Source organism: Oryx dammah, unplaced genomic scaffold (assembly GCF_014754425.2).
Source record: "Oryx dammah isolate SB20612 unplaced genomic scaffold, SCBI_Odam_1.1 HiC_scaffold_10, whole genome shotgun sequence".
Lineage (NCBI taxonomy): Eukaryota > Metazoa > Chordata > Mammalia > Artiodactyla > Bovidae > Oryx > Oryx dammah.
The window spans coordinates 10395637-10418124 of NW_024070194.1; the positions used below are offsets into that span (position 1 = coordinate 10395637).

Sequence of the window (22488 nt, forward strand, 5' to 3'; positions counted from 1 at the left end):
TTCCAGTCCTGTCCGGCTGGTGCCCCTCCCCAGCCTCAGGGCATTCTAAGCTAGCAAGCAGTGAGCATCAGGTCTGGGTCCTGCTCAAAACCCCATCCCTTGGGACTTCCCTGGTGGTTAAGACTTCTCCCTTCCGCTGCAGGGGGCATGGCTTCGATCCTTAGTTGGGGAATTAACATCCCGCCAGCCTCATGGCCAAAAAAAAAAAAAAAGAATGCCGTCTTCGCTTTGTTGCTTTCCTCTGGCTTCCCAGGTGGTAGGGTTGATAAAGAATCTGCCTGTCAATGCAGCAGACGCAAGAGATGCAGGTTCAATCTCTAGGTTGCAAAGATGCCCAATGGCAGGAAATGGCATTTGATCCCTGCGTTGGGAAGATTGCCTAGAGTAGGAAATGGCAATCTGCTCCAGTATTCCTGACTGGAAAATCCTATGGACAGAGAAGCCTGGCTGGCCATAGTCTATGGGATCACAAGAGTTGGACATGAATGAGTATGCACGCTGGTTTTCTCATCTCATAGTCCATTTCCCCCTCTTACACCCATCACTGTCTGTCTTCCTCCTCTTGCCCATTTTCCATCATTCCAGCATACCCCAGGATTTCAAATCATCCTGAGCAGGCTTACCTGTGAAGTTATGTCAGACTCAGCTCAGACTCAGTTCAGTCACTCAGTCATGTCCGACTCTTTGCAACTCCATGAATCGCAACACGCCAGGCCTCCCTGTTCATCACCAACTCCCGGAGTTTACCCAAACTCATACACATCGAGTCAGTGATGCCATCCAACCATCTCATCCTCTGTCATCCCCTTTCCTCCTGCCCCCAATCCCTCCCAGCATCAGGGTCTTTTCCAATGAGTCAACTCTTCACATCAGGTGGCCAAAGTATTGGAGTTTCAGCTTCAGCATTAGTCCTTCCAAGGGACACCCAGGACTGATCTCCTTTAAGATGGACTGGCTGGATCTCCTTGCAGTCCAAGGGACTCTCAAGAGTCTTCTCCAACACCACAGTTCAAAAGCATCAATTCTTCGGTGCTCAGCTTTCTTTACAGTCCAACTCTCACATCCATACATGACCACTGGAAAAACCATAGCCTTGACTAGACGGACCTTTGTTATGTCAGAAGCACGCCTCAAAATAACCACTCCCTCCTCCAAAGGAGATTTGTGACATGTGCAGCTAATATAACACTAAAAAAATAAATTAAAAAATAAAGCTCTAGTGGTCCAATGGTTAAGATTCTGCACTTCCACTGCAGGGGGCCTGGGATCGATCCCTGGTCAGGGATTTCCAGCATGCTGTGCAGTGTGGCCAAGAAAAAAACAAATGGAGCATTGGTTACAAGGATAAATATATGTATTTGTCATGTACATTTCACTGTATGTAAAATTTACCCCAGGTAAAAAAAATTGTTTTTGATTAACAAGGTGTTAGTCGCTCAGTCGGATCTGACTCTTTGTGACACCATGGACTATAGCCCTCCAGGCTTCTCTATCCATGGAGTTCTCCAGGCAAGAATACTGGAGTGGGTAGCTGTACCCTTCTCCAGGGGGCCTTCCTGACCCAGGGATCGAACCCAGGTCTCCTGCACTGCAGGCAGGCTCTTTACAGTCAGAGACTATAAACAGATTCACAATGCTCCTGTCAGGTTATCCAAAGTTAGCTTGTGCCTAACTTCACCCTCACTCAGCTGTCTTTTGTTGACACTGGAACTTGTTTTACTTCCTCCAAAGGCAAGCTCTTTCCCACCTTGAGGCTTTCACACCCGTGGCCCTGTCTATCCGGTATCTCTGCTGCCACCTGGCCCCATCCTATTGCCTTTCTTCCAGTTACACCTTTCCTCGTCTAGCCAGTCTCAGTTTGGGTGCCTTTTCCTCCAGGAAGCCTTCCTTCCTCCCCTCATCCCCATGGATACCCACGTGCTCACATGTGCAGGCCAAGGCACTTCTCTGCCTCCACAGCATCCTCTATTCCTACCACCACCGCCTTTATTAGGAACTCGCATCAGAAGGGAAGATCCATGACAGCAGGCATCGTCTTTTTATTACTCACTGTTGTAGCCCAAGCACCTGGCACGTCACGGATGATCAGTCAATACTCACACAACAAATGTCAAATGAAGGCATAAGGATACCAGTCATTCTGATCTAGAACCTTCCTTCCCCATTTTACTGACTCTAATGTGCTGCTGCTTGAATTCTGTGTCTGTCATCTCAAATCTGACCGTTTAGGCATTATAGGCTCTGGTTCTATTAATAATTCTGCTCAGGTTTCCTAGCAGAAAAGAAGAAATTTTCTAGGTTCAAAAAGAAATGAAGTTGAGTTGACAACATGTGTTAAGTCGATTAACGTGTGCGTTTCAGGCACTCGTCCAGTCTCTCAGCCAACAGAATTGGTTTGTCTAGACAAGGTTTTATGTGAGATGTTTGGCTACACGGCACTGGTCGTTCTGGCCACCCCAGGGCAGCGAAGACCTTAGCCTTTCCTGAGACGGAATTAATTGTGACACCTTCAAGCTTTCATCTTTGGAAAGTAAAAAAAAAGGTAAGCCAACTAAATTCCCCCAAAATTCTCTCCCTTGCAAGGTTGTTATGAGGGGAGGGAAGGAAAATGAGATGGATGAGTCAGTGTGAGTCAGTGTTAAAAAAAAAAAAAAGCCCTCTGTTTCTGGTAAACAGTTTGCTCTTTTACAGACAGGATTGGGATTACTTGGCTCCCACTGCTAAAAATACACAAATAACAGGTGGTATATATTATATAAGTAGCTCAAAAACAGAGACTCAGATCACTGACTCTAAAAAGGGAACAGTTAATCAGTGATGGGCCAGACCATCCCTAGGGCTTATTTCTTCTGGGAGAGGCCCCCAAGACAAAGTCAGTGCTTCCTTTAAGACAATTAAGATCCTAAATAATCGTACTGTTCAAGTGACTTAAAGGAAGTACTGAGCTTCCCTTATAATCACTACCGCTGAAGGAACACCTACTATGTGCTGAAAACAGTCCTGGAACTTCACGTAATTCATCTTTAAATTTACAACAATCCTGAAGGATAGATACTATTTTCAGTGTTTTCTAGATAAGGAGCCTGGAGCTTACAGAGGTTAAGTGATTCACCCAGGGTCGCACAGTGGCAGTGCCATGATTGAACTCAAATCTCATCTGGAAGTGCTTGTTTCCCTGGATCCCACGCCCAATGCAGAAATATACATGAATCACTGCAAAGGCATTTTACCAGGCACCACCTGGGATACAAAGGAACAAGCTAACTGCTAAGTCACTTCAGTCGTGTCCAACTCTGTGCGACCCCATAGACGGCAGCCTACCAGGCTCCCCCGTCCCTGGGATTCTCCAGGCAAGAACACTGGAGTGGGTTGCCATTTCCTTCTCCAATGCATGAAAGTGAAAAGTGAAAATGAAGTCGCTTAGTTGTGTCCAACTCTCAGCGACCCCATGGACTGCAGCCTACCAGGCTCCTCTGTCCATGGGATTTTCCAGGCAAGAGTACTGGAGTGGGGTGCCATTGCCTTCTCCGAAAGGAACAAGAGGATACCCTATTATCAGGAGAGAAAAGTAAGAAGAAGGTGGGACTCTCTAGGAGACAGTCATCGCCATTTCCAGAATCCTGAACAAGACCCATCACATAGGAGTTGCCCAGGGAATGGTGATCGAAAACATATGCAGGAGATAAAGGAAACATACAGTCAAATGCAACACGAGGCAGTCTGTGGCCAGTGGCACGAGGAAGAACGTGTTAGAGGGGTTTAGACTACATCTTGATGCAGGGCTCCGAGGAAGACCCACAGCCAACACGGCATCTGAGATAAGCTTGACAAATGGACTTTGACAGGCAGCAGTGAAAAGTAGAGATCAGTGCAGAACCGGCAGCAGCACCGAGATACACCCTTCGGCACCTCCAGCTAAACAGGGAGAAGTAAAGCAATCGAGGGGGCCCTGGGTCTGCTTTAAGTCCCTTTGTAGGGAAAAGCACAAGAATTACAAACACTCCCTAGTTGATTCAGACTGGTATAGAAGACATACTTAGTGGCGAAATAAATCAAGAATTATCATATAGTCTTTCTGGAGCAAAGTGGTGGTGGTGGTGTAGGGGTAGAATCAAATAAATGGATACATTTATTCAATTAAATAAACTGAATAAATATGTATACAAATCTAGAACACACATGCCTCCGTTCCCTCAATACTGAATTGTTACAGTGAGTGCAGTTATTCTGTGAATCCAAGTTTTCTTCTCATTTAACCTACAGCTCTTTCCTGAGGGGACTAGTGAGGTCAATGACTCTCATACACAGACACTGCAGGGCCTTTTGGAAATGGGGAAGAAGCGGAGGGCATATTGGGTTGTCACAATATTTGACGGCTTCCTCACTCAAATGGGTATTTAACAGGTGAGGAACAAGATGTTACAAGTCTTCCTGATGGCTTCTTCCGATGGCTCAGACAGTAAAGAATCTGCCTGCAATGCAGGAAACCTGGGTTTTATCCTGGGTCGGGAAGATCCCTTGGAGAAGGAAATGGCTACACACTCCAGTATTCCTCCCTGGAAAATCCCATGGACAGAGGGATCTGGTGGGCTACAGTCCATGGGGTCACAAGGAGCTGGATATGACTGAGTGTTTAACACACACAAGATGTTACAAGTCCAGCCAATTGTCAGGTAGTCTCACAGGAACATTGCCCTTACCCTGCCTATCTTCCAAATACCAAGATATTAATGTAACTGGAAAGACAGTTTAAAATCATCTGAGCCTAGAACTTCTTTTCACATGGAACAAAATACTTTTACATGGAGACAATGTATTTTTCAAGAATGCATAGGGGAGGAAGGATGTGAATATTGTGGATGTAAATATCAAGGAAGTGATGATTTGCTTTGTATTCATAGGTGAATTATGTCAGTACCATATTCTCAAACAGTTCAGCAAAAATTGAAAAGCAGACACATATGTTGATAAAGCATATGCGGCAAAATGTTAATGCTGTTTGATGTAGGTATTTGATACAGATGCTCCCTGTACTCTTTAAATTTTTTTTCTGTATGCTTGAAGTTTTTCATAATAAAAATCTGGGGGGGGGAATCAATCCAGCCCCCATTAAATGAGAGGTCCTAAAAGAGGCAACAAGCACAGACTCTAGAGTTTTTCTTCTCCCTCAGGAGATAAAGCAATGAACAGAATAGGCAAGGTTCCCACTCTATTTAGTTCACCTTCTACTGGGCAAAAGGCAATTAAACAGTAATAATTTTAAAAAGATAATTTCAAACATAAGCAAATTCTATGAATAAAATTAAACAGAGTAATAGGCCAGGTGAACAAAAGTGGGGAAAGTAGGCTACATTAGAGTGGTCAGGGAAGGCTCCCTGGAGGAGGTGACATTTGAGCTGAGATCTATTACTAAGGAAAATTGGGGAAAGGGTAAGTGGGATCTCTCTGTATTATTTCTTACAACAGCATATGAGTCTACAACTATCTCAGAAAGTTAAAAAAAAAACCAAACACACACCATGGCTACTACTACGAGGCTACTGTGTACAAATCTACATAATATGTATACATACACAAAACTTTTTTAACCTTAATAATCTGTTCTATTTAACCCAGTATTTCCAAAACATCATCTCAGCATGGAATCAACATAAAAAGCATTAATGACATATCCTTGATCTTTGTACTAAGTCTTTGAAATCCACTGTGCACAACACATGGGTTGGACCAGCCCCGGCAGGCGCACAGTAGCCACGTGCAGCTAACGGCTACCATACTGGACAGCACCACGACAGAGCTCCCTGCGAGGCCTTTGATCATGAACGTGGAACTTCCACCCTCATTTCTGTCCGCACTCACTTTTCTCCTCCCCTCCCCCAGTTTTATAGAGATATAATTGACAGACAACACTGTATTAGTTTTAGGTGTCCCATAGTGGGACAGGAAGGGAAGCAGGGAGACCAGCGAGAAGGCCAGGCTGCTGTCTGGCAGCTCACAGTTGGCAGCTGGGGCAGGGTGTGATTTGTTTCTATAGCAACACAACCAAATGGACTGGGTGAGGAGAGAACAATGAAAGGGATCAAGGAAGAAGGAGCGCAGCCTAAGCAACCCGGTATTTGAGTCCTATCTACCTACCAGTGCTGCTGTAAGATTAAAGGGGCTAAAATGTGTAAGACACCCTACACACTGCTAGGCACCCAGAAGACGCTCAATATATTCGAAAAATGAAAGAAAAATTCGAGCCTAAAGTTCCAGCATATAAAAACCTAAGGTGAATCTCAGACACTGGATAAAATCTCCCAGTTCCTCTAGAATTTAAAACTAGTTTCCGACTTCATTTTTCAACAATTAACAAGGAGGATCAAGCAGTACATTTAGACCCCTTTCCAACATCCCCTTCAATCAAAAAGACATAAACACGTATCCCAGTGAAGTAAAGGAGCCCTGCGGCTATAAAAATCCAAAGTTCTTTTAGCCAATCCTTTCAATCTAGAAGTTTCAGTAAGATTTAAATTTATATGAGAAGTGGCATACCTTCTAACATAACACTGGCTAGGTAACTAATACAGATGATTTGTGCTGGATCTTTTGAAAAGAAGCATCACCAAAATATACTTGGATTCCAGGGGAAAAAAGAGTCAAGAGCCTGTGTAATAAAACATTTAAATAGAACAGTCTATGGGAAATAAAGCTAAGAGATCATATGTCATTGGGGCCAGATAGCGGAATTAAGAGCTTGCTCTTTTTTGACATAAAACTGCATTTTTGTTTGTATTTGTTTTTGTTATTCAGAGATACGGAACAAGGGTTTAGTTTCTTTGAATGAAGACGTTTATAAAAGTTTAAGATGCTATAAATTACAAATGGTAAAAAAAACAACATTTTTTTTTACTAACTGAAAGAACAAAAATCAAACTTAAAAAAAAAGCTAAACCTAATGGTAAGAAATGGTTTGAGAAGGAACTATCTTCCTGAGAAATTAAGTTTGGGGCACTGACTTTCTGACCTGGATTTATTTAACTCTCATACCCAGGAGACCTAACAGTTGATTGTCTGTCCAAACAAACACTGCAGAAATTTATTATAACCATCAGGGATATTCCATTTCTCTTCCCACAGTATCTACTAACTCTTATCTTAGACAGATATGTGTGTATGTGTGGTTTGGATGGATGTTCTGCATAATTAGAATTCTTTGCAGTGCTAAGGAGAAAGCAGAGTGTTTAAAACTTAGCCTTCATTTAAAAGAAAATGGATTTTTTTAGAGGAATTCTGGCTTTGGGAAAGCTATTTTTAATTAGGAGTTGAGCAAAGTGTTATAAGAAAAATATAGACAAATGAAGATACTGTTTATATTTCAAAGATGGTGAAACAGATTCTGCTATGAAATTTTTTCCAACATTAATCCCCTGTAAACCGTTTCTTAGGAAAACTATTTTTATCCCTTTATCAACTTGGTTGATAAGTATTTCATTTCCAGTGCAAGTATGGACAAGCTATATAAAGTGAAATTGTTGTCATGCTTCAGGAACAAACATTTTGCAAATAAAAATGAAGCTTACTGTGCTATAGTATTTGTTAGACTGACAAATGACTCTGGGGCTCAGGAAATCTCAGAACAAGAGTCCATATGAGAGACAAGCTTGACTTACAAAAAGCTCCCAAGAGCTCCAAGGGGTCCTGCCAGATGGGAACACCACCCCCAGAAAACTGGGATTAATGTTAATTAACCCAGAACACATTTACAGGCATGACTGCACTGCCTTGTGTAGCAGATCAGATGCTATTATCATTCTTACTTTTCAGATGCAAAAAACTGCAGCTCAGAAAGTCTGATGGCCAAGGGTCGCAAGGAAGTTGAATGCCACAGCCACCAAACTCAGCCCCGGAACCTGTGCAGCAGTGACGGCAGTGGAACAGCAGGATCGGCCGCGGCAGGGGCAGCCCTTCAGCTGCACCCACCACGTGGCTGGGCTTTGTTCTTGGCACTGTGTGTGTGTCAACCCATGAAACCCTCACCACAGCCCTGCGGGGGAGGCAGGCAGGTTTGTCTGTGGACCACCAGCCTCCTCTTTCTTCTCTACACTGCCCATCATATATGCCCTGCTGCCTTCCCCCCAAAATCAAAATGGGCACCCCAAAGCCTTCATGTTCTCTCTACCCAAATCAGAAATTGCTTCTAAAATGTTCATTGTTAAAAAATAAAATAAAATGTTAATTGTTGAAGTTTAGATGATGTGCACTGGGGGTTTCTTTACATTCCTCTAGCTTTGGTTTTTTTTTTTATTTATTTGGCTGCCCCAGGTCTTAGTCGCAGCATGTAAATCTAGTTCCCCAACCAGGGATCAAACCTAGGCCCCCCTCTGCACTGGGAGTGTGGAGTCTTAGCCACTGGACCACCAGGGAAGTCCCTCTATGGATGTTCATGTTTGAACATCACCTTATAAACATTTTTGTTTTTGCTCTCCTGTGGAATCTGACTTAACTAGAAGACTATCCACTAACAATGAATTCAAAGGAAATGTTATAAAAGATGGCTATGTAATAGTAGAAAATGACAAATTCGTTCATTCATTCCATGAACGTAAACTGAGGGCCTGTAGGTTAGGATCTGTAAAGGTCCAATGAAAGACTGCTGTCCTCAACAGGCTAAGAGTTTAGGAGTAGATACAAAACAAATGCAAAAATAATTATAGAGGAGTACTATTTGTGATAAATGCTATTTTAAAAAAGGTTCAAATAAAGTGCTATGTGAATTGGAAAAAGAAGTTGCATCAGAACAACTTGCATTACAGATTTTTCTAGGACAGTACAAAATTTTTGTGTACCAAACAGTAGATATTATCTAGAATCTGAGCGTGGCCCACAAAGAGAAATGGAGCTAAATCCAAAAGCACAATTAGGGCTGGCATGCCCACATGCCCTCTTTTATGGTATTAAGATGATTTCCAGACTGAAATTCAGGCCTCTCAGTAAAAAGGGGCTGACATTCCTCCCAAGTCCTTGGATTAAAATATACTGATTGAAGAAAGTCTTTCTGTAAAGATCAACAGCACTACACCCAAAATACAAAAAACTGAGAAATAAATGTCCAACAATAGGGTTTGGTGATAATTAGTCGTGTCAACTGATGTACAGTAATCCCTATGTAACAATTTAAAATGAAATAAAGCAGAAGCTCTCTCCTTGATGGGAGTAGGATTAATAACAGTAGAATCCATTAAAAACAAAACCAGCCAGTTAAAAGAGAGCAATCGTTGAAAATGTACGTTCACTTGCCAAATACTTGATAAGAGACCAAGGTGGTTTCTTTGAGAATCAGTTCAGTTCAGTTCAGTCGCTCAGTCGTGTCCGACTCTTTGCGACCCCATGAATCGCAGCACGCCAGGCCTCCCTGTCCATCACCAACTCCCGGAGTTCACTCAGACTCGCGTCCATTGAGTCCGTGATGCCATCCAGCCATCTCATCCTCGGTCGTCCCCTTTTCCTCCTGCTCCCAATCCCTCCCAGCATCAGAGTCTTTTCCAATGAGTCAACTCTTCACATGAGTTCTAGCAATTAAAGTTGCTGTATGACCACACCCAGGAAATGATGTCCAGTTTTCACTGAAAAGCCACTTGTGAAGTTGTACAAAGGCAAAAGGGCCTTCCCGGTGGCTCAAACAGTAAAGAATCTGCCTGCAATGCAGGAGACACAGGTTCGATCCCTGAGTGGGGAAGGTCCCCTGGAGAAGGGCATGGCAACCCACTCCAGTGTTCTTGCCAGAGAATCCCATGGACAGAGTAGCCTGGCAGGGTCCAATCCATGGAGTCGAAAAGAGCTGGACACAGCAAAAATTCTACATTTTGATGAATTTTTTTCTCTCAATCTTTTCAGAGGTCTCTTCCACCTCTAAAATTGACAAGAACTTTTTAAATACTCATTCACCTTTTGGGTGGGGGTGCATGGGCTCAGTCATGTCTGACTCTTTGTGATCTGTGGACTGCAGCCCACCAGGCTCCTCTGTTCATGGATTTCCCAGGCAAAGAGTACTAGAGTGGGTTGCCATTTCCTTCTCCAGGGGATCTTCCTGACCCAGGGACTGAATCCAGTCTCCTATATTGGCAACCAGATTCTTTACCACTGAGCCACCAGGGAAGCCCACTGTTCTAAGAAGCTCACTGTACGTATAATAAGTTCTTTAATACATAGTAACAGTCTTTTACAAATAAGGAAACTGAGGCACAGAGAAGTTAAGTAACTTGCTTGAGATAATACAACTAGTAAACAGCAGACTGAGCATTCAAACCCAGGCCATCTGGTTCCAGCTTAGTGACTTGAACCATTAAAACTCCCTAAAACCAAATGGTGAGCACAGCTGTGTGCTGGTGCTCAAGAGCAGTACTAGCCAATAGAAGTTTCTGCGATGATGGAAACATTTTATATCTGGGCTGTTGAATTCAGTGATTACCAGTCACATGTGGCTATTGAGACTGAGAGCCTGGGTTTTTAATTCAACTTTAATTAATTAAAATTTAAACACTCAGGGAGCTTCACTCTGGTGGAACAGTTGAGAATTTGCCTGCCAATGAGGGGTCACAGGTTCTATTCCTGGTCTGGGAAGTTCCCGTGTGCTGCGGAGCAACTAAGCCCCGTGTGCCACACAGCAACTAAGCCCCGTGTGCCACAGCTACTGAGCCAGTGCTCTAGACCGTGAGCCACAGTTACTGAGCCTCTGTGCTACGGAATGAAGCCCATGTATCTACAGCCTCTGCCATAAGAAGCCTGTGTACCGCCACGAAGAGCAGCCCCATCTAGAAACAACTAGAGAAAACCTGCGTGCAGCAACGAAGACCCAGCAGAACCAAAAATAAATAAATAAATGAACAAATCTTAAAAAAAAAAATAAACAGTCACATATGGCCAGTGGCTATTGTATCGGACAGCAAAGCAGAGCTATTTACTAGCCGGGAACATTCAGAAGGCTGTGGAAATTAAACACTAAGTTTTAAAGTGACAATGGAGAGGCTTTGTCAGCATTCATTAAGCGGAGATTGGATTAAAAGCTCCTAGTGTAATATTAGAGCTTCCCTGATGGCTCAGATGGGTAAAGAATCTGCTTGCAATGTTTGGGACCTGGGTTCATTCCCTGGCTGGAGGGAACGGCAATCCACTCCAGTATTCTTGCCTGGAGAATCCCATGGACAGAGGAGCCTGGTGGGCTACAGTCCATGGGTTCACAGAGTCTGAACGACTAACACAGACAGACTGTAATATTAACTGAATGAAGAGACACTTGTGATGTTGTTAAACAGAAAATATGAAATTATAAAACATTATGTCAAGTATGTCTCATTATTGGATTAAAAAAACATGAAGAAAAAGACAGTACACTCGTTCAAGACTGGCTTCCTCCAAATGGAAAGCATGGAGGTTATGGCTGGCTGCCTTCAGAGGTGGGCACTGCACATCGCCAGATCTGCAGACACTCTCCCTCTCTTTTGCAGCAAGGTATCCCTCTATTGTTTGGAACAGTGGTGTATTCAGCCAAGAAAGGACATTCAGCAGCCTCCTCACAGACATAAACGGTTAATGAGGTGCAAGCTGTACATGCTGGCCGAGGCTTCTGGTATTTGAAAGGGTGTCTTTGGCCCTCCCTTCTACTTCTTCCTGCTTCAAGGAAGGACTGTTTGGTTGGAGAGCCAGAAGCCCAGTTGTGACCTCAAGGTGACCTCAAGGACAGTGAAGCAGAAAGAGAGAAAGATCTAGACTGTGGCAGTGCCATGCCAGCAACAGATTGCCTATTTTGGACTTGATGTCTTTTGTTTTGTTTTGTTTTTACTTTGTTTTTTTTTTTTTAATTTTTATTTTTACTTTATTTTACTTTACAATACTGTATTGGTTTTGCCATACATTGACATGAATCCACCGCAGCTGTACACAAGTTCCCAAACATGAACCCCCCCTCCCACCCCATATCATCTCTCTGGATCATCCCCGTGCACCAGCCCCAAGCATCCTGTACCCTACATCAAACATAGGCTGGCGATTCGTTTCTTACATGATAGTATACATGTTTCAATGCCATTCTCCCAAATCATCCCACCCTCTCCCTCTCCCTCAGAGTCCAAAAGTCCTCTCTACACATCTGTGTCTCTTTTGCTGTCTCGCATACAGGGTCATCATTACCATCTTTCCAAATTCCATATATATGTGTTAGTATACCGTATTGGTGTTTTTCTTTCTGGCTTACTTCACTCTGTATAATCGGCTCTAGTTTCATCCATCTCATTAGAACTGATTCAAATGTATTCTTTGGACCTGATGTCTTTTGAAAGAAAAATAATTTGTCTTAAAGCCAACCCAAATCCTAGCTGACCAAACTACTTGGTATCCATTCCTCCTACTCACAGAAAAACTTCATAACAGACACGCAATTCTGTTCCGGATTGGCCTAAAGATAATTTCATCCCCGTTGTAAATAACTTCTTTAAGAACCAGGCTGAAGTCAACAAGGCATGGTGTTGCCCTGGTGACAGGAAGTGGCTCACGAAATGGGCACAGGACTCGATTCAGGCCAATGAAATTGCAGGATTAGTACTGGGGGCAGGGGATGTGGGAAAGATTCTCACTCTTGGGAGAACAGAGGAAGTAAGAATCTTTCTATTCCTTTGGTAGGTGCTGTACGTGGATCTGGGGCCCAGAATTGCTGCCTATATTTTGCTGCTGGCCTGAGGATGAAGCCAACACCCCAGGGAGGGCAGAGCAGTGGATTTTTACTTTATTTTATGTTAGTGGATTATGTTAGTGGACATATGGACTGGACAGTGGATTATGTTAGTGATGAAGTCTGTGCTACCTCTGGGGCCTATATAAGTGCCAAAAAATATCCACAGTACAGAGAGATCATCTTAGAGGCAAGGGACTAGGTGCTGGGTGCTATTCAAATATTGTGAGAAAGGCAAATAAGGGAGGTCTTCCCAAGGGGCATGCAAAGTCAGGCACGGGGTCTTTAACAGTTCTGTGCCTTTTCCATGAAAAGTGAGAGTGTTAGTCACTCAGCTGTGTCCAACTCTTTATGACCCCAGGGACTGTAGCTCACCAGGCTCCTCTGTCCATGGGATTCTCCAGGCAAGAACCCTGGAGTGGGTGCCGTGCCCTCCTCCAGGGGGGCTTCCCACCCAGGGGTGGAACCCGTGTTTCTCCTGCATTGTCAGGTGGGTTCCTGCACTGGCCACCTGGGAAGCCCACTGGGGTGGGTAGCTGTTTCCTTCTCCAGGGGATCTTCTTGACCCAGGGATCAAACCCAGGCCTCTTGCATTGCAAGCAGATTCTTGACCATCTGAGCCACCAGGGAATCACATGCCTTTTCCATACCAGGTCTGATAAAGAAGTTACTACACACACAGTAAGGTACCAAATAGTGAGTTATTTAGAAGAACTTTTTGTTCTTCTGGTCTTCTACAGGCTTCTGCCAAGAAAGGACTTCCCTGGTGGTCCGGTGGTCAAGAATTCCCCTGCCAATGCAGGGGACATGGGTTCGATTCCTGGTCCAGGAAGATTCTACATGCCTCAGAGCAGCTAAGCCCCATTAGCTGCAACTACTGAAGCCTACACATCTTTGAACCTCGGCTCCAGAACAAAAGAAGCCACTGCAACGAGACGCCCGTGCACCACATCTAGAGGGTAGCCCTTGCTCACAGCAACTAGAGAAAGAACACGAAGCAAGATGACCCAGCACAGCCAAAAATAAATAAATTAATTTGTATAAAAAAAGGTCACTGAATAAGTGGACATGTTTCAAAGGCATTATAATAACCCTAACACTTAGCAGATAAAGTCAAGTGCTTGCTAACTACCTGCCAGACCTTGCAATCCTCAGAACAGACAAGGAATTTTCATTATATCTATTTTACAATGAGGAAATGCTGAAGCTTAGAAAGAATGGTTAAGTTTGTTTTTTTTTTTTTAAAAAAAAGAAGCAGACTCACAGAACAAACTAGTGGCTACTAGTGGGGCAAGGGAAATGGGAGGGGCACTATAGGGGTGGGAGAAAAAGGGTTATTGTGGGATTATATGAAATCATATTTGTGAAAACTGTAAAGCATGACAGAATTTAAAGAAACTTTCACTCAATAAAAAAATAAAAAATAAAAAAAGATGATCCTCCTATTCAAATGCTAATCACAATAGGGCTTTTCCACAAGTTATCAAGGAAATTAAAACATTAAAAAAAAAAAGGAAAGAAAGACTAAGTAACTTGTAGGAGAAAGTAGAAAGAGCCAAGACTTGAACCCACATCCAAAGAACTCCAAGGCTTCCTAATCATGCCTTCGTATTGCTTCCTCTGGATACATAAAAACACATCTATGATTTTCCTGAGACTGCGCTGTTTTAAAGTAATCTGTTCTCTTGACCCTCTAAGTACGCTATACTCAACAGACCACAAAGGTCCCAATGGTTTGGTTTGGAAAAGATGGCCATATGCACCACATACAACAAGCAGAGCTCATCAAGAAACACTGAATGTTAAACCCTATGCACACAAGACAACAATATAATTACATGGGGCTTCTGTGCTGGCTCAGGTGGTAAAGCGTCTGCCTGCAATTCGGGAGACCCAGGTTCAATACTTGGGTCGGGAAGATCCCCTGGAGAAGGAAATGGCAACCCACTCCAGTACTCTTGCCTGAAAAATTCCACTGGGCAGAGGAGCCTGGGGGGCTATGGTCCATGGGGTCCCAAAGAGTCAGACACAACTGAGTGACTAATCTATGTTGCAAATTAGATCACCAGCACTTCTTTTTCAAGCTTCCTTTTGGTGGTAGGTAGAGGCACACAGCAGGCAGGCTTATGGAACTGGGAACGGGAGGAAAGCAGATTAACTCCCGTTATGCTGGAACATATCCCAAACAGTTCCTCTCCCTACTAATCCCCAACCAACTGCAGGTACAGTTTGAAAAGCACTGATACAAGCAGCCCCTCACAGTGTGGTTTTGCCAACACATAAGACCAACCCAGAAGAGCAATGCTGTGAGCAACCAGTACTGAACTGAATACATAGGCTCTACTTTCTGAGCACATACTGACTCAGGATCCGGGCTTCCCAGGTGGCGCAGCACTAAAGAATCCACCTGCCAATGTGGGAGATGTGGGTTTGATTCCTGGCTCAGGAAGATCCCCTAGAGGAGGGCACAGCAACCCACTTCAGTATTCTTGCCTGGAGAATCCCATGGACAGAGGAGCCTGGTGGGGTCACAGTCAAACATGACTTCATGACTGAGCACGCACACATGCCATGAAATAATAAGTAGATCGAGGCAATGATCATTTTGTGAAAGGCTGATGAGAAACTTATAATGAAGGGATCATGCTAACAAACCCCTGAACCCATGATCAATCTTACAGGTGAGAATCAGCCTTTACTGCCTGCTGATAAAAGTCCATCTAGTCAAGGCTATGGTTTTTCCTGTGGTCATGTATGGATGTGAGAGTTGGACTGTGAAGAAAGCTGAGCACTGAGGAATTGATGCTTTTGAACGGTGGTGTTGGAGAAGACTCTTGAGAGTCCCTTGGACTGCAAGGAGATCCAACCAGTCCATTCTGAAGATCAGCCCTGGGATTTCTTTGGAAGGAATGATGCTGAAGCTGAAACTCCAATACTTTGGGCACCTCATGCGAAGAGTTGACTCATTGGAAAAGATTCTGATGCTGGGAGGGATTGGAGGCAGGAGGAGAAGGAGATGACAGAGGATGAGATGGCTGGATGGCATCACTGACTTTATGGACGTGAGTCTGAGTGAACTCCAGGAGTTGGTGATGGTCAGGAAGCCTGGCTTGCTGCGATTCACAGGGTCGCAAAGAGTCAGACACGACTGAGCGACTGAACTGACTGACTGACTGATATGATACACAGCACCACCCATAAAGAGCAACAGCCAAAAAAAAATAAAGGGAATGGAGGAGGACATTAGAGGGATATAATCAGGCAAATCCAGAGTAGCTGGATGGGACAAATGACCTGAGTTTTCAACAAATAAAAGGTAAGGGGAAAAAAGAAGCGGCAAAATTGCTACAGATTCAAAGACTTAAGCCACTATCACCCAGATGTGATTCTTGTTTAGATCCCAATTCCAACAAACCAACTGTGAAAAGACATCTAGGAGATAAGGAGAAACTGAGTACCAAATGGATACAAGGTAACATTGAGGAATCACTCCTGTTCATTTTCTTAGGTGTGATCATAGTAGTGTGATCATAGAGGGGAAAGGGGAAAGAAAAAATCCTTACCTCTCATATGCATATTAAAGTATTTATAGATGAAATGATATGATGTCTTAGGATTTGCTTTAATATAATCTATGGTGGGGAGGGAGTGGAGGGTACAGATCGAATAAAACTGACCATATGTTGGTATCTGTTGAAGCTGGGGTATGAGTATAAGGTATGTATTATACCATCTTTTTCACTTTTGGATATGTTTAAAACTGTACATAAGAAGAGGCTATAATATAAAAAGAAAATAAGAAAACCTAGATTCAAAGTCTAGAATTTATTAGGTGTAGGAGCTAGGAGGTTTCTTCAATTCAATTCAATTCAATTCAATTTCCTCATCTGAAAATAGGAATGATATTCAATTCAATTTCCTCATTTGAAAATAGGAATGATAATCCCAATCTAAGAATTATTGGGAGGAATCAAATGAGATCGTGGGTTCACATCTTTTGGACATGCAGCTCTTAAAAACTGCAAAATGCTTATGAGATGTCAGCACAACAGTTAGTTCCCTCTCTGGGAGGCTCTGGAAGCAGAGACATTACAGGTTTGTGGGAGGAGAAGTAGGTAATGAGCTGAGTCCATTTGAACTCTTAACAATTTTTGCTTTGTAATAAGAATTTGGTAAGACACTGTTTACCTCATTGACCCCCTTCTCCCCAAAGGACAAAGATATTTGCAATTAACTGAAGGTCTGTAACTTGAGTTGTTTATATTTCTTGTTTGCTTTCCTAATTATATCTCCCCTGTTAAAGGTAGAAAGTCAAGTATCAGGAAACTGTGTTGTTAAGATAAAACTGAATGCAATTAGGAATCAATGTAATCTAAATAGGACTTTGTTTAAAATATTTCAGGTGCTTTTAGAAGAGTAGATATGCATCTTTTAGCACCAATGCTTTGTCTCAAATAAGAGGAAATTAACAAAGGTTCAAGTCTAAGTAACACAAAGGGAAATTTTGCACCCTGGCCTCAGCTCGCAGAATGGATTGGCCACAGTGATCTTTCTATAACTTGAATGTGATTAAGTCATTTCCCTTCATTTCAATGGTTTCCCTCTACTATCAGGAAAGAGTCTAAACCGCTGAACAAAAAGGCTCAGGTGGCTCTCTAACCTTATTTCCTCCCTCCTCCCCAAATCTAAATCCCATGGACAGAGGAGCCTGGCGGGCTACAGTCCATGGGGTCGCAAAAGTCTGACAGGACCGAGTGACTTTCACTTTACTTCCCTTCCCCAAGTCGAAGCCCTTTCTCCCCACAGGCCCCCAAGGCTTTGTCCTTCACACCTTTCTCCCTTACCTCTTGGTTGTCAAGCCCTGTTGATTCTCCAGAATGATCTCTCAGATCAGCCCACTCCATTCCATTCCTGCAGCCTAGGTCTGACCTTTTTTTTTTCAAGCTTTATTCCCCCATCTCCCCAAATAGGATATATCCTTATTGTTTTTTGGGGTTTTTTTTTCTGATTATGAAAGCCATTCATGCTCATAAAAGAGAAAACTAAGGCAATTAGGAAAGGGATAAAAGGGTCCCCATGGGTCTCAGGACACAAAGAACTTATCTTTCTGGCACATTCATCATCTGCAGCAGCATTACTCAAGATAGCCAGGAGGGGAAAGCAACGCAAATGTCCATCTATGGAATGAATAAATAAAACGTGTTCATACAGACAATGTATGTACAACATGTGTATACCCACACGGTGGAATATCATTCAGCCTTAAAAAGGAAGGAAGTGCTGCATGGTACAACACTGACGCACCTTTAGGACATTATGCTGCTGCTGTTCAGCAGCTAAGTAGTGTCCGAGTCTTGTGTGACTCCATGGACTACAGTCCGCCAGGCTCCTCTGTCCATGGGATTTGCCAGGCAAGAATACTGGAGTGGGTTGCCATTTCCTTCTCCAGGGGATCTTCCCAACCCAGGGATCGAACTCATGTCTCCTGCATTGGCAGGCAGATTCTTTACCACTGAGCCATCAGGAAAACCCTTAGGACATTATGCTAAATGGGGGGGGGGGAAATCACAAAAAGATAAAAATTGAACGATTTCACTTATATGAAGTATCCAGAGTAATCAAATTCATAGAAACAGAAAGTAGGATGGTGGCTGCCAGAGACTAGGGAGAGGGAGAAACATGGAGTTGTTTTAATGGGCATAAAGTTTCAGATTTGCAAGATGAAAAAATTTGAGAGGTTGACTGCACAAGGATGTAACTATCCTTAACACTATTAAACTTTACACTTAAATATGGTTATGATAAATCTATGGATTGCCTACCACAATAAAAAAATAAAAAACTGTTTTAAAGAACTCATCTTGGGACTTCCCCAGTGGTAAGTCACTACGCTATGGTAGTGACTCTACGCAACAGTAAGACACTATGCTACCAACGCAGGGAGGTTGGGTTCAATCCCTGGTCAGGGACATAGATTCCACATGCCACAACTAAAAAGATCACTCATGCCACAGTGAAGATTGAAGAACCCGTGGACCACAGCTAAGACCAGCACAGCTAAATAAAAAATAAATATTAAAAAAAATAAAATAAAGAACTCATTTGTCTAGACATCTTTCCTATCTATCTATCTATATACATATATATACTTAGAAAACACCAAAACCAGAAACCAAGTGAAATCTGTTTTTACACCTAACCATGTGATGTAAACATCCTTCTCATATATATGGCTCCCACCTTCCTCTTTTTTAATGGCTGATTGCACCGATCACATGACTGCATCACAATTTAGTCAGTCTGTTATTAGTTTTTCAATATTATAAAACATCACAGTCAACATCTTTGCATATTTTCTCACTATGTCTCATAATAGACATCTGGTTTTTTTACATGCTTTGTTCCTGGTATCAATACCCTGATTTTTCCAAAGAAAAAATTACTTCCTCTTCATACAAACACACTTCCTGACCTATACTCCCCAACCTCCAGCCAACTCTTATCCTATTTGACTAGCCTGGGTGCATTTATCTTAAGGTTTATTCTCTATTTACTTTTCATGTTGCTACTGCCATTTCACCTACAATTCCATTTTCTTACTCCTACTGCTGGTATAAAACTATTGGTTTTTGTCTCTCTTATAGCTTGCTTATTTTTAACTCAGTTCTCTTGGATTTTTTTCAGCAGATAATCATCTCATAGGTAGACAATCATATCATTTAAGGAATGATTAAGAGCAAAAGCTCTGGGCTCAGGCCTGGATTCAAATCCTATATGACCCGGGCTAAGCATTATACTCCAATGTCCTCATCCATAAGCTGGGAATTACACTAGAGGCTCTCTCTCTCCCAGGGTTGTTGTAAAGAGCATGCTTTCAACTGAGACTAGTGCCTGGAGAGAGCTTAACACAATGCTAGTTCAATAAATGTCTCCTATCTGATGAGAAGGAATATAGAACTTTCCACATTTACATCTTTATTTTTCTGCTGGCATTACATGGGCACATTCCTTTTCAGCAATTACCTTGCTTACCATATGTCCAGAAAGAAAAAAAAAAAAAAAACACGTCATCAGACTCTTTGTAAAGGATCTGTGCTGTGGATCGTATCCACTCTCACATTTTTGGCAAGTTGTTTGTGCCATTTATTTTCCCCTGAGAAAATCTGTATTTTCTCAGTCTCTCCCTCCCTTACTGGCTCTACCATCAGCATTTACATCTGCTCCTGTCTGTCTTCTGCTTAAAAAGACTTCACCTGATTCCCCAACTGCTCTCCAGCCTTCTCCTCGCCTCTCTTCACAGCCAAACTTCTTGGAGCTGCCTACACATTACTTTCTCACATCCCACTCGCTCCTCATTCCACTGACATATTACATTGAACCTTTGGAAGATGCCGATATTACAGATTCCGCCCCCATCATTTCACCAAATCTGCTCAATTGGGTTTCTCGGTGACCTCTATATTTACTTAAGCAAAAGGCGCATTTTAACATGTAACTTAATTTTACTTAAAATCTCAACTGCATCCAACAAAGTGAATCTCTTCCTTGGGCTTTCCTTACTACACTCTCCTAGCTTTCCTCCCACTTCTCTGGCCATTTCTTCTTGGTGTAGTTCTAAGGGAATGGTTCTGCCAAGAGTGTACAAGATAGTGACCCTGAATGATCTGGGCCTTAAAAAAAGAAACAAAAACCACTCTCTGCATGGGTCTCTTCCAGTATTGATTCAGTTCTAGTCGTACTGGACTACTGTCTCCATGAATGTACCTTTGAACATGTCTAGAATACATGCCATGAGGGTAGGAACCTGATTCCTTACACAGGGCCTGGCACATAACAGATGCTCAATAAATACATTTTTTAAATTTTGAATCACCATAAATGAATAGCTGCAACGTGAAAGACTGGAGGAGTGATGAGACCAAGAGAGAACAAAAACCCCTGATCTTTTGGAAACCACACCTCTGATCACACACACACACACCATACACTCACTGCCCTGATTTAAATCCTTTGGTGTTCCCCACCAACCCTCACGACCAAGTCCAAACTTACAGGGAGGCACAAGAAAATGATTCAGAAGGGCACCTGCTTCTCTCTCAGACACACCTAGCTAGACCACTTCCACTTCCCAGAATCCGTCTCTAGCCAGGCTATGAAATGCTAACAGATGTCCAAAAAGCCTGCACTTTCTCCCCAGGACCTTGCAGTGGTCTGTTCTCTCTACCCAGAGCACTATGCACTCCATCAGCTTCATCTTCCGGCCAATACAAAGGTAGCTGTCATGTCTCATTTCAGAAAGCATCTTCTTTTGGAATCTCTCTTTGACCATCCTCCCTAACCTCATCTCCAGAAATCTGGGTTAACTGCCTTCTCTGTGTATTCACAGTCCCCTGAATGTCCAAAAATCATAGCTGGAACCACAATGAGCTCCTATTTATACCTTAACACTGTGGAGTTCCCTGAGGACGAGATGTCTCATTCACTTATTTTTACCCTTGGCGATCAGCCCAGGCCCTGGAACACAACACATGCTCGATAATGGACCTTATTTAGTAGTAGTAGTAATAATAAAAGCTCCCAAGGATTGAGGGTTTAGCTGCAAAGATCTGAAATATATTATTTACTTTGTAATAACCTTCTAAAACAGGTGCTATGATCGTCCCCATTCTGCAGATGGGAAAACTGATGTACAAAGAAGTTAATCCTCTCTGGCCCCAAAAGAGTCGCACAGATGCACATTTTCGGCAGTTCGGAGTTCTTTCTCGACCCCCAAATAAGACGTGCTTTAAAAAAAACTTTTGAATCAGGCCAGTTGCCCCCACCCCCCACCCCCAACATAATGAACAACCCAAAGTGACTCCCCGCCCGCGCCCGACGGAATTAAACTGCTCGAGGGGCTCCTCCCCGGCACCAAGGATGGAGGAGGGGGGAGCCGCGGATAAAGGTCAGGCCCTGTCTCCTTTCCGGAAATCCCAGCGGCCCAGCCCCTCGCCCGCTGCGACGAAGCGACGCCGGGAGCCGGGCGTTGGGGCCGCGATTGCCCGCCCGGCCCCTGCTCACCTGCCGTCCCGCCGGCCAGCCGAGCCCGGGCCACCGGCCCGCAGCGCCTCCCCGGGGCTGCCAGGCGCCCGCCGAGCGCAGCGGAGCCCGTTGCCTTGGCGACTGGAGCTGCCGAACTCCCGAGGCTCGCGCTACGGCGGCTCGGAGGGGACCAGGAGGCCTCGCGGCCCCTTCCGCAGCCCCCGAGCGCGCCGAGGAGGGGCAGCGGGTGGAAGTCCCAGTTCTGAGCCGCGAGGGACCCGGGTTGGGGACTGGCAGCCTGACACCTGGCCCGGAGGGACAAGAGAGGAAGGAAATGTTAAGGGGGGAAAGGGGACAGCCAAACCGGGAGGAGGACTTGTGCTGCGGATCCTGCCTGTGCCTCAGTTTCTCTCTCTGGCACCTGAGATGGAGACTATTCTGGGAGAGATGACGGAGCCGCGGGCGGAATCTTGCTAGACTGGGAATATTTAAAGAAGAAAACTGATGTGGGAGGGGTGGCGCATGCCTCTCTCTTTAATTTCCGAAGCAGTGGTATGACAAAGAATTCTTTTTTTTTTTCCTCCATGCCCACCACCCGTGGGTAGTGAAAACCCCGAATCCTAACTACCGGACGGCCAGCCAATTCCCCAAAGATTTTTTTTTTAAACTGAAACCAAAACCAAACCAACCAACTAAACAAAACCCCTTGTTTCTTTGGGTTCATGGTGAGAATGAGTTCACCAGATTTAATTTCAGTGTGA

General features: G+C 43.7%; 1 protein-coding gene across 1 annotated transcript in view; it reads right to left on the reverse strand.

Moving 5' to 3' along the window:
• PKIG (cAMP-dependent protein kinase inhibitor gamma) overlaps positions 1 to 21888 on the reverse strand; it is an 84903-nt gene extending 63015 nt beyond the window's left edge. The window contains exon 1 of the mRNA XM_040248736.1: positions 21767 to 21888. The gene's annotated coding sequence lies outside the window, so the exon portion shown is untranslated. The remainder of the gene's footprint in view (positions 1 to 21766) is intronic.
• Between the last annotated feature and the right edge of the window lie 600 nt (positions 21889 to 22488).